This window comes from Periplaneta americana, chromosome 9 (genome assembly GCF_040183065.1).
Source record: "Periplaneta americana isolate PAMFEO1 chromosome 9, P.americana_PAMFEO1_priV1, whole genome shotgun sequence".
In the NCBI taxonomy this organism is placed as follows: Eukaryota; Metazoa; Arthropoda; class Insecta; order Blattodea; family Blattidae; genus Periplaneta; species Periplaneta americana.
The window spans coordinates 145,789,407-145,802,349 of NC_091125.1; the positions used below are offsets into that span (position 1 = coordinate 145,789,407).

The 12,943-nt window shown below is 34.2% G+C and overlaps 1 protein-coding gene across 1 annotated transcript in view; it reads left to right on the forward strand.

The window, feature by feature from the left end:
- The first annotated feature begins 4,062 nt into the window (after positions 1–4,062).
- The window catches only part of LOC138706597 (protein rhomboid-like), a 411,976-nt gene continuing 403,095 nt past the window's right edge, over positions 4,063–12,943 (forward strand). Inside the window, exon 1 of the mRNA XM_069836095.1 lies at positions 4,063–4,645. The gene's annotated coding sequence lies outside the window, so the exon portion shown is untranslated. The remainder of the gene's footprint in view (positions 4,646–12,943) is intronic.

Sequence of the window (12,943 nt, forward strand, 5' to 3'; positions counted from 1 at the left end):
CGAGCCGCATGTGGTCTGTCAACGCACGTCCTGTTCCATCCTTTTGACGTCAGATAGGATTTTACAGCTTCTTCATTCCTGTAGACACACTTAAAACCAGATAAATGCAGCCCAGTCATATTTTCAACATTTTTTCAGACTTAGGACACATTTTAATTAATTTCCATATAGGCTATTTTCCATATTTCATATAAAAACAGTTCATATTATATTAAGCTTAACTACAAAATAAAATTGCATTATCTTTTAAAATTGCATGTTAACATTAGAGTTTTAAACATTTTCAGTAATCCCTTTAAAATCAAAGTTATTTGAAAATTAACAGTCCTCTCAACAATGGGAAAGCAAGTTATGAGTTAGGCACAGCTTACAGCAGTAAAATTTTGGAAATATTCAACATTTTTTTTTCTTCATTACTGTATCATAGTCTACTATATACAGTGGCGAAGCTCAATACTTAGTAAATATTCAAACATTAGATAGTTGCTCACCACTAGGATCGCTAATATCGTCTCATTACAGGCAATGCAAAATAGTACCGTCACAGTCTATTGTTTCTAGCACCCTCAAAACTCAAGCTTCGTGACTATATATAGTAGACTGTGACTGTATCTTGTACAATAATGTAAATTATTAGTATGTGTAAAACACTGTCCTTCTGCTATATGAAAAAAATAATTTTACGGTTTAAAATATATATATATATATATATATATATATGTATATATACATATATATGTATATGTATATGTATGTATGTATATATATATATATATATATATATATATATATATATGAAGAGTCCACTGCAAGAATGATGGATGTCACTTTCTTGTCGAAAATGAACCAAGACTGTCACTGCATAGCTTAAGACATATAGAATGTACATAGAGAGTTATATGGCATTAACACTGATAGTCATTGTCCAGTAATGATCGGAAAATTACAGTTAAGCTTTGAGCACTAAGCATTTCAAACTTTCAATTGCTTCTCCTGCAAAATGTATTCCAAATGACATCCATCATATATATATATATATTCTTCAAAACTCAAAATGGTGGCAGTTCACTGTGTAGTGATGAAGCGTTTCCCTCATAACTCAAAAACTTTCCAACATTAGTGAAGAATTTTTAGTGTATATTTATGCATGTCATATCTACAATATGATGTAGAATCACTACTCTACCTTTGATAGATTGTTTGATAAAAAAATAAATTCATTAAAAATGATCAAGTATCAGTATACTCTGCTAATACAAAATAAAAAAAAAATTATTTATTAAGGAATGTAGTTGAAAGAGCATGATATTTTAAACATGAGTTTCAGCAATAAAATAAAAGAGAGAGAACATGAAAAAGTTAACAAGTGTATGAGTTATGAGGGAAACGCTTCATCACTGCACAGTTAACTGCCACCATTTTGAATTTTGAAAACAAAAATCTTTTTTTTAAACCGTAATTTTTTTTTTTTTTTCATATAGCAGAAGGACAGTGTTTCAAACATACCAATTTTAATTATTGTACAAGATGCAGTAATGGAGGAAAAAAATTTTGAATAGGCCTATTTCCAAAAATTTACTGCTGTAAGCTGTACTTACCCAGCAATTTTGCTTCAATTGGTTGAGGGAAAACCCCGCAAAAAAAACCCAACCAGGTAACTTGCCCCAACCAGGATTTGAATCTGAGCCCGCTCGTTTCATAGCCAGATGTCCACACCTGAGGACTAACCGTCAGCGCGTCTGGCCGCGAAACTAGGTGGCCTGGGGTCGAGTCCCGGTAGGGGAAAATTACCTGGTTGAGGTTTTTTCGGGGTTTTCCCTCAACCCAATATGAGCAAATGCTGAGTAACTATCGGTGCTGGACTCCGGACTCATTTCACCAACATTATCACCTTCATATCATTCAGACGCTAAATAACCTGAGTTGTTGATATAGCATCAAAAAAACTCAATAAAATAAAATTTATAGCCAGACGTGCTGACATTACTCCACAGCGGTGGATTACATATATATTTGTGCGAGATCGTGCGTATTTGCTTGGTTTCCGCACAAAACCAATCCGCAGAAAGTCTAAAATTCCACAGTCAGTATTCCCAACCTAACACACATATCAATTTCCCTCTTTTTACCGCTTAAGTGACATATTGATTTTACTGCTTTAGGCTTTTAACATATTATTTTTAGAGACGTTCAATATAGTAATAATTATACATTGGAAACTTACCACTGCAATTTCACCTAAATTGCAATGTTAATTATTGTTTTTAAATATTTGCAAAAATTAAGTAAACTCTACAACTCCACTAAAGTTACTGCATTCGTGATGCAAGCAACATTAAGGAAGCCGTGAAAAAATCAACAAGATTCCAGATGCCGATGTTATTACTGCAATATGTTATGTAAATAATATTGTTAAAATATTAAAATGAAAAATAAATCATTACATAACTTTACCGTTTGTTTTAAGTTCGCATTTATAGACTGGGGAAAAAAAAAGACAGACGTATAGCACGGCCTGCTGGAGTATAGTAAACACAGAAAACGTTTTATAGCAACAATGTTGAAGAAAGATATTTTGGTTTTCCGAAGTTGCCGTCATTAAACAGAAACCAAGATGGAGATTTCATTGCAACTAATTAGAAATTCGTCTTTCAGGTATGTAATAAACGATCTTCGCACAAAATAATGTACGATATACGAGCGGTATGTTTGTTTTCATGTTCTCGGAAATTAAAAAAGCTCAACTATGTTTCGCTTTTTCAATCTTTTCCTCGACCATGAAAACTTCAACATACCGCTCTTGTAACGCATATTACTAATACAGTTCATACAAGCTCTCTCTCATTGGTAAGCCTTCATTTCTTAATTTTATTTCATAGTATTCTTTTGTCGTACCATCAAAACTATTAAATTTACAAATAAAAAAATAGCTAAATAGTTTCTAAGTCAAATATGTTATTATGGGTGAGTCTAGAAAATGCATACTTTCCAAAATTGAATTTATTTGTCAGCTCAGTAACTTTACTTTCCTTTAATAATTTCATCCTTTTATTTTCCATTTTAGCAATATTCTCAGGTATTTTATTTTCAGTGTATTTGTTCATTATTAAGAGATGCTGGCTTTCCTCGTATTTATCCATACAGCAACCCTTGCTACTTTCTTCTATGCATAATATTACATCTATAACACAAGAAAAAAAAAAAACAAAATAAAATATAATAGCATAAAAATCATTTAAAATACATTAAGCGTTAAAAACATATTTGAGCTAAATAACCTGAGATGTTGATATAGCATCGTAAAATAACCCAATAAAATAAAATTTATAGCCAGACGTGCGGTGGATTACATACTTTTATTTTTTTTATTTTATTGGGCCATTTTACGACGCTGTATCAACATCTAGGTTATTTAGCGTCTGATGAAATGAAGGTGATAATGCCGGTGAAATGAGTCCGGGGTCCAACACCGAAAGTTACCCAGCATTTGCTCATATTGGGTTGAGGGAAAACCCCGGAAAAAACGTCAACCAGGTAACTTGCCCCGACCGCAGATCCGAACCCGGGCCACCTGGTTTCGCGGCCAGACGCGCTGACCGTTACTCCACAGGTGTGGACTGGATTACATATGTACAGTATTTACATATTTCATACATTTTTAGCCCATATATCCGTTCCCTAAAATTACTCACTTTATAAGAGGCGTTAAATATTTTTTATTACTGTAGTTCGTACGGTAAGCTGCCAGTCCTTTCTTTCATAGGCTATTCGTTCCTGTTCAGCACCTCTGCCTTCAGTAATTTCAAAGTTGATGATAGAGTTTCTTACCGAAGATTTTATTAAATAAATCATAATACGATACACATAGGTTGTAGCTTCCCTGATTACAACCGTGCGGGAAAGTTATTCTCCTGCCTAATTTAGCTGGGGCTAGGAGACAATGATGCCAGTAACTTAATTCATATGGAGTAAACACATCCTCTGGCTGGGAGAGGGGGGAACCGCGAGAGGGGTATAGTACCGCATGGCACAGGGAGACAGCTTCAGTTGCTTTGCCGGTCTCAACCTGTAAGCATCGTGGTGCTGCGCTCTGGTGGCAGACCGGTTCAACTAACAAACGTCGTGTGTGTTTTGTTGTTGTAACAATAAAATTAATAACAACATAAATATACAAGGAAGATTTCTTTATTTTGCATAACAGAGTGAAATCAGAGAATGATAGTTGCTATAGCAATAACAACGAACATGAATAAAACAACTTTATCGTCATTATGATCCGTACTGACAAGAGGTAGAGGTTATGATGCAAATCAGAATATACAATGTCATAATCCTATAAAACTAAACTGTACTTCATATTACAGAGATTTTTTTCTCTAACAAGTCTAAGTTTTAATGACTTGTATTAATATGCAAGTATCTTCTGTTGTCACTGATATTGTGTAGCTGTCAGTGCACAAACGTTATATTCGTGTGGGATTTATACAGTGTTTTGGTTTTTTTTTAAGTGTCAAGTGTTTATAAAGACAGAAGATTACCAAGTGTGTGTTTGTTTGTTTGTGACACATTAACTGATTGGCATTAGCGAATTTTTGGTGGTCACATGGATATTAAAGGATGACCCAACGGCAGATTCTTCTTATGGGTAAATATTGAAATATTATTTATTCTTAATGCATAATTTCCTTTTAGTTTCTTTTTTTCGTTTTTATAGTAGGTGTGTTAGTTTTGTCACGTGGTTGTCAAAGATATACTTTACAACATGCGATATCTACAAGCTTTGCATTGTGTGTTATATATTAATTAGTCTTTATTCAGAAATACGAAGTTTCATTAATGCTCGTTAAATTTCTTAATCTCTAAAGAAATTCACAAATAAAAGATCAATAAAGGACCATCACTGCCCTTTTTAAAATTACATGCTGTAATTATGAAAAATTTAATTAACTTAATTTTAACAACTGAAGAGAGGAATGTTTTTTTTTTATTGATATAGTATACAGTGCGGCGTGGTGTTTAAAATACGTTGCCATGACAACATCAGGTCACCAGCTTGTTATTTTATTCTGCAGCTTTTGTGTCTCGTAACCTTTCTGCCAACAGAAATGGATATTAAAACCATTAAGATATTAAAGATTCTGGCGTTTGTGTCTATGTATCCCAAGAATTTTTTGTATCAGAAATTTGTGTTTTATTTCGTAGTATATTTGACACAACCGTATACAATCAATATAATATTATCTTGTGATTATATAGTTGTTGAAGTTTATATTTTTCGTTTCAATGAAATTCGTAAGCCATTACTATATATTATTTATATACTATTATTTTTGAACGGGTTACATCAGCTTCTTGTCTATGCGGATGACGTGAATATGTTAGGAGAAAATCCACAAACGGTTAGAGAAAACGCGGAAATTCTACTTGAAGCAAGTAAAGAGATAGGGTTGGAAGTACCTAAATCTCGAAAAGGCTAAGTATATGATTATGTCTCGTGATCAGAATATTGTACAAAATGGAACTATAAAAGTTGGAGATTTATCCTTCGAAGAGGTGGAAAAATTCAAATAGCCTATCTTGAAGCATCAGTAACAAATATAAATGACACTCGGGAGGAAATAAAACGCAGAATAAATATGGGAAATGCGTGTTATTATTCGGTTGAGAAGCTTTTGTCATCTAGACTGCTGTCAAAAAATCTGAAAGTTAGAATTTATAAAACAGTTATATTACCGGTTGTTCTGTATGGCTGTGAAACTTGGACTCTCACGTTGAGAGAGGAACAGAGATTAAGGGTTTTTGAGAATAAGGTTCTTAGGAAAATATTTGGGGCTAAGAGGGATGAAGTTACAAGAGAAAGGAGAAAGTTACACAACGCAGAGCTGCACGCATTGTATCCTTCACCTGACATAATTAGGAACATTAAATCCAGACGTTTGAGATGGGCAGGGCATGTAGCACGTATGGGGGAATCCAGAAATGCATATAGAATGTTAGTTGGGAGGCCAGAGGGGAAAAGACATTTGGGGAGGCCGAGACGGGAAGATAATATTAAAATGGATTTGAGGGAGGTGGGATATGATGGTAGGGACTGGATTAATCTTGCTTAGGATAGGGACCAATGGCGGGCTTGTTTGAGGGCGGCAATGAACCTCCGGGTTCCTTAAAAGCCAGTAAATAAGTATTAGTATATTATTTACGTCAATATCCTTTAATATAATCTTCATTTCGCGCTCAATGTAAATTATATAATGGGTTGTGGAATAAGTTAGGCAGTTAATTTGAAATTACAGCAAAAAAGAAATCATTTAATATTTTCCAAGAACCATATTCGTACAGTGATCATTAATTCAGTTTTCTGAAAAAGTACAGTACGCATTACTCTAAAGAATATATTTTTATATAATCATTGGATATTATTTTAATATTTATTTTATTAAAAAAACTGACATTCTTAATTCAGAACGCTCTGTATGTGATTGAAGAATGTTAAATTAATTACGCTCATATTTAAAGTATTTGGAAAAACACATTTACAGTCACTCCACCACAGCGGTTCACCCGTGGCTCAGTCAGTGATGCTTTCACTCCAAGGAAGCAGGAATTTGATTCTGCTTGATACCATGCGAAATCAGGGAGAATAATAATACACTGATCCAGTTTCTCTGCAATGCTATTAAGTCATTGTTCCATTTGCGCCAAATGATCATGTCGTTGCTTCTGAATAAGAATTGTAATTATAAAGGAACATTGAACCATAAGGATAACCGAATAACACAATACAGTAAAACCCCGATTATCCGCCACCCTATTAACCGACTGTCGGATTATCCGACTGTCTTTTTCTCCCTCCTTTTTTTTTTTTCTTTTTTTTTCTTTTTTTTTTTACTTGCTACAGAAACATATGAAGTACGTACTACTGCACATTATATTAGTACCAGTACGTATTTTTTCTAGAGAATGTTATTACAAGCCTTGACACTTAAATAGTATGGTCTACTGTTCGAGTCGCCGTACTGTACAACTTCTAGCCTACTGCATATAAAATATATTCCATGGGTGTTGTGCTAAGTACCGGAAAAAGTGCAAATAATTGAGTTGTTAGAGGAAAGAGAAACGTGCGTCATCTCGCATCACAATACGAGTTTGATGTTACAATTGTGCGAGAATTAATAAAAAAAATCAATAATAAAGTGTACAAAGTACGTAAATCTACAACACGAGACCTGTACTAATCCTATCTTTCCGCTGAAATCCATTAAAAGGAAATTCCTTGCCCATTAAAAACCTGTCCGTTGACAACCAGACTTAAATGAGAGAAATACTGATTCACTATCTAGCGTGTTAAACACACGAATGGAGGTAATTTAAAAAGTGCAAGTATTATCCACTTAATTTACGAAAATATTTTGTGGTATGGATTATCCGATTTTTTCGATTAACCGTTCAGTTCACCCCCTTCATTACCACGGATAATAGAGGTTCTACTGTAATTTTAATGTTTCTCAAATTAAGACAGGTCGTTGGAATGAGTATTATTGCATGAAGGTAAAAGAGATAAGATAAATGTGATTTATTCCAATGTCTGAAATTCGTTCGTATCCATTCGGTGATTTATAAACAGGCCCTCGTGTGTCTTACATGCTTAGAAGAATTGAGGAGCGTTTTTGCAAAAGTCGATAGATGCAGAAATCAAGATTTTACAGAAATTACACTAAGTGACAGGATCTATTGAGTTTTGAAAAAACCTGGAAGGTTTGCTAGTCTCTACATACGGTATGAATCAAGTTTTGGTAAATCTGATTTCATTGATCGATTCCGGAGGTAGAAAACATACGATATCCATATGTAACTCACTTTCGAAAATTTCTGCATCTATTGACTTTTGCAAAAACGCTCCTCAATTATTTTCGTTTTCTGTGTTTATTTATTATTTATTTTCTTAATTATTTTTTCTACTATAATATTCGTTCTGCGTTAGAAAGTAACTTTTTAATTTAGTGACTTTTCTACTGCAGCGTTTATTTTGTCGAAAAGAAGGGACGTAAAGATTATTTTTTTTTGTTCTACAGAATTTATCTGTTATGGCAATAATTGTTATTAGAGGAGAAAAACTCTCTCCGGCGCCGGGGATCGAACCCGGGTCCTTGGTTCTATGTAGCCTACCAAGTGCTCTAACTACTGAGCTATGCCGAAGTTCAATCCACAGCACCGGATCGAATCTATCTCCTCTAGTACTTTTCCCTTTGTGGCCTTAATACATGTTCGACATATATGTTGACATATTATATTATGTATTATATTATATAATGGCAGTTGACAATATAGTATGTCAACATATATGTCGAACATGGAGTAAGGCCACGAAGGGAAAAACACTAGAGGAGAGAGATTCGATCCGGTGTTGTGGATTGAACTTGGTACGTGGAACCAAAGACCTGGATTCGATCCCCGGCGCCGGAGCGAGTTTTCTCCACTAATAATAAGTAATAACAACAAAATAAGGGTAGTTATGTTCCATTTAAGGGAAAAAAAAATATATATATACCCTGTATAGTCAATAATAAGCATGGAATATTGCTAATAAATTCTTAGGGTGCTATTCATAGACATTTTGCTAGCCCGCGCTACGAGTGTGCTAAACTAGCCCCAGCTATCGACTAATTACTTGTACAGGATTCATATCATATATCATATCATATCATATCATATCATATCATATCATATCATATCATATCATATCATATCATATCATATCGCTAACACTGGTTTATGAATACGAAAAACGTTAGTTCGCTGATCATCCACCGGAAGCCCGCGCTAAAAATGTCTATGAATACGGCCCCAAAATTTTAATTTTACAAAAAAAAAAAGTTTTATACAAAAGCTGTTGGATATAAACCATACAATGTGGTACCAGTGTTCGAAAAAAAGTTATTTATTCAGGTATATAGGGTGTGACAGTAAACTTAATTTTTTAAATGGCACCCTATATTAACATTTACATATTGTATACCGAATCTCCATTAAATTTTACTATAAATGTGTAGAAATTTTACTCATTCACCCGTTTCATGTATTTTAACTATTTATTAAACTCGTTTCTTGGAAACCAAACTTCAGACAAATAGCTATGTTAAAATCATAATGAGTAGGACATAAAAGTAAACAAAACACTATGACTAACCAAACTTGACAACAGATGTTCAAAATGAGGACCATTCACAGCCAAATAATGATCCAGTCTATCACAAAAACAGTCCCTTGCCTTTCTCACAGTTACACGACTGATTTGTTCTCATTTCTACAATAAACTGTTTTGTTGATAGACTGGGACATTGTTTGGCTGTGAATGGTTCTCATTTTAAGAATCTGTGGTGAAGTTTGGTTAGTCGTAATGTTTTATTTTCAGGACATACTTAAAATTATTTTACATACTTATTCGTCTCAAGTTAAAAGTCCACGAAACAAGTTTAATAAATAGATAAGACATGAAACGGGCGAATTGGTCAAATTCCTACACATTCATACGAAAAAATTTAATGAAGATTCGGAATATGTAAATTTTAATATAGGGTTACATTAAAAAAATTAAGTTTGTCACACACTGTATACCTGAATAAGTAACTTTTTTCGAACACTGGTATCATAATGGTATGGTTGATCTCCAACAGCTTTTGTATAAAACTTTTTTTTTTGTAAAATTAAAATTCAAGAAGTTATCAACAATATTCCATACTTACTGTTCACTATGTGCGTATGCATGTGCGTGTAAGCGTGCGCGCGCGTGTGTGTATAAAACGTTATTATCTACGTCTAGTTTTCTCAATTCAAGACGCATTTATTTAATTCGATCTGTAGTATGTACGGGCTATTCCATATGAAATCGATCAGTAAAAAACCTCGCATTTTTTAATACTCTAATTTTTTCCCTATTTATACACGGTGCTGAGGGGAGTGAATTTTGAAAAATATACTATTGAAAGTGAAACGGATTTCCTACTATTGAGCGACAAATTTAGCGTATTTTATAAAAACAAGCCTCTTTCAGCGCTCAGAACTCTGGAACTATTTACTGCAGAACATTGAACGAGAGCTGATTTTGAAGCTGGCATTTAGTAGGTTATGATAAGAAGTAATATTTATTTTTATTGTATACAGAGAGACAGATAATCTGATTGTACTTACTTCTAGGTTTTTGCCAATTTGTAAAAATGTAAAAAATATTGAGAAAAAACCTTGCATTATTAAGAGGGATTCGGCATTGTTTGCTTAGTGGCTCGGCAATAAGTTTCGAGGGTATTAAATAAATTATTTTCACACGCCTAGACTTGAACGACGCACTACCCCACGCACTGGCCGAGAGCTGAAGATAAGCTAGCATTGGGCGTCATTTTACTCCTGTGTTTATGAAAACTTGTGATAAAGCTAGTCCAGCTATGCGCTACTAGACAAAACATCACGTGTTTGTCTCCTGGTCTTGGTTGTCTCGGCTAGCTCCCGCCTCACAGTCAGCTGGTTACTTCACGCGCGTACAATTTATTTTATTTATTTGATATTTTCAATACTTTCTTAACAACGGTGCACCAGTAAAAAATATGTGTTTATTTATACTTTCAATGCGGAATCTAACCATATATTTTAAAAATATTTTTTCGTGGGCAAAGGCATCTTAATGAAGAAAAATCTAAATTTCTCCATTTCCATAAAAAGTAAGAAAAACTGTTTACATGTCAATATAAACTTTAATTTCTCAGCATCAAAATAAACCATGATTTTGATCATTGGGTGAAAGGGTTTCGGAGCCACAACAGTTTAAAGATGCTAATTTTATGAAAATACGATAAATTTAAATATTTTTAATTTAAACACTATGAAGTTCTGATACCTCAAACTTTGCACAAAGCATTGTATCACAGTTGTCAACGGACAGAAAAAAATGCATTGTATTTAAAAATTGCAAGGTCAATTTTCTCTATATTTCGGTCGATTTGAGATGGAATAGCCCGTGCACATTTCTTACTCCTCAATTCATTATATTGCATATCATATGATACATTGATAGGAAAGTTACTGATCGTCCTGTGATCTATTTTCCATGTAGATGAATTTAGAATAATTAAGTTCTCTTTTATTTATACGCTCAGGCAAGCAGGAGAATATTACAGCATACATGAATTTCAACTATATGTTTTTCTTCAAACCTCGAATATTCTCGGTGTTCGAGAAAGGGCTAGAAAATAACTGAGCACGTTTGACTGCTGCTATGTGAAGCACACTGACTACTGAAGGGAGAGCAACAAAAAATAGACTCACTCAAAAGCACTGTCGTAACAATTCACGGGCTACACAGACAGACGATAAGAACACAAATCTGTTCGATTTTCAACTGCACTAGAGTTTAGAAAAAGGAATGAAGCGAACGTTTCCGCCTTCTCAGTTTAATGGTAGTCCTACTTAATTTAACGACGATTTTAACTACAGAGGTTATTCATTCATTCATTTATTCTTCTTTCACTGCAAATCCAGCATTCTCCAGTCTTTCGTATTTTCTATTTTCCTCTTTGTTTCTATATGATCCATATATCTTAATGTCGTCTATCATCTGATACTCTGCACTACTCAGTTCTGCACTGAACTCTTCTCCCGTTCACCATTCCTTCCAGTGAATCCTGCAGTAGGCAGTTTCTTCTCAACCGATGACTCAGCCAATTCCTTTTCCTCTTCCTGATCAGTTTCAGCATCATTCTTTCTTCACCTATTCTTTCCAACACAGCTTCGTTTCTTATTCTGTCTGCCCATTTCACACGCTCCATCCTTCTCCATATCCACATTTCGAATGTTTCTAGTCGCTTCTCTTCACTTCGTCATAATGTTTCTGCCCCATACAATTCTACACTCCACATAAAGCACTTCACTAGTCTCTTCCTTAGTTATTTTTTCCAGAGGTCCGCAGAAGATGCTCCTTTTTCTATTAAAAGTTTCCTTGGTCATTGTTATCCTCCTTTTGACTTCCTGGCAGCAGCTCATGTTTCTGCTTATAGTACACCCCAAGTATTTTAAGCTGTATCTCCACTTGCTCTACGCTACTGCCTCATTTAGAATTCGCAAATGTACCTTCTTTACTTTTCTTCCTGTGACCATGGTCTTTGTCTTGTTTGTATTTATCTCCATCCCATACTGCTCACAGCTGTCATTTAACTCTGGAAAAATCTAAATTTTCCGCACGTGCCAACAGAATGGTTAGTAACATCCTACATGATGGTTAATGACGTCATCCCAACAGAATCCAAGAAACATAAACACAACATGGTAGATTCGCCAGCTTGTGGAAAGTGTAATAGACTGGATACCATTCAACACAGACTAATAGGCTGTCAAGGTACTAGAACTATCTGGGCGTGGCTAAAACATCAACTGTGTAAATTTGATATGTCGACTAACCCAAATGATGCTCTACGGAAAATACTCCATTTTGATTTTGGTTCAAGTGAAGATCCTTGAACCTCAGTTGTGGCTTATTCACGGTATAGTGCATTATGTCCTGACTAGTGAACATCCTGAAATTCGTGAACTGAAACGTGTGCTTTATGAGGAAAAACAATCTATGTTACGTGTAACTCCAGCTAATACATGGTTCTTAAAACTTAAAGACATTGAACTTTCTTAAAAAAAAATACAACAAATGTTTAGGTCATCTTATATATCATCGCATTCAATACTCTAACGACCACAGTCATTGATTTGTGTTTATAGCTCTCTTTCTCAAAGAATAAAACAAAACGCCTCGGACTTGTATGATGAAGCTGCTTACAGAAGAAGAAAAATCATGTAATGAAAAAAAAAGTGTAAACACATTAATTGGAATTTTTGACAGCTGTTAAAATTGTATTTGCTCTTTAATTTCTTTATTTTTAAATAAATGTATATGAAAAAAAAACTC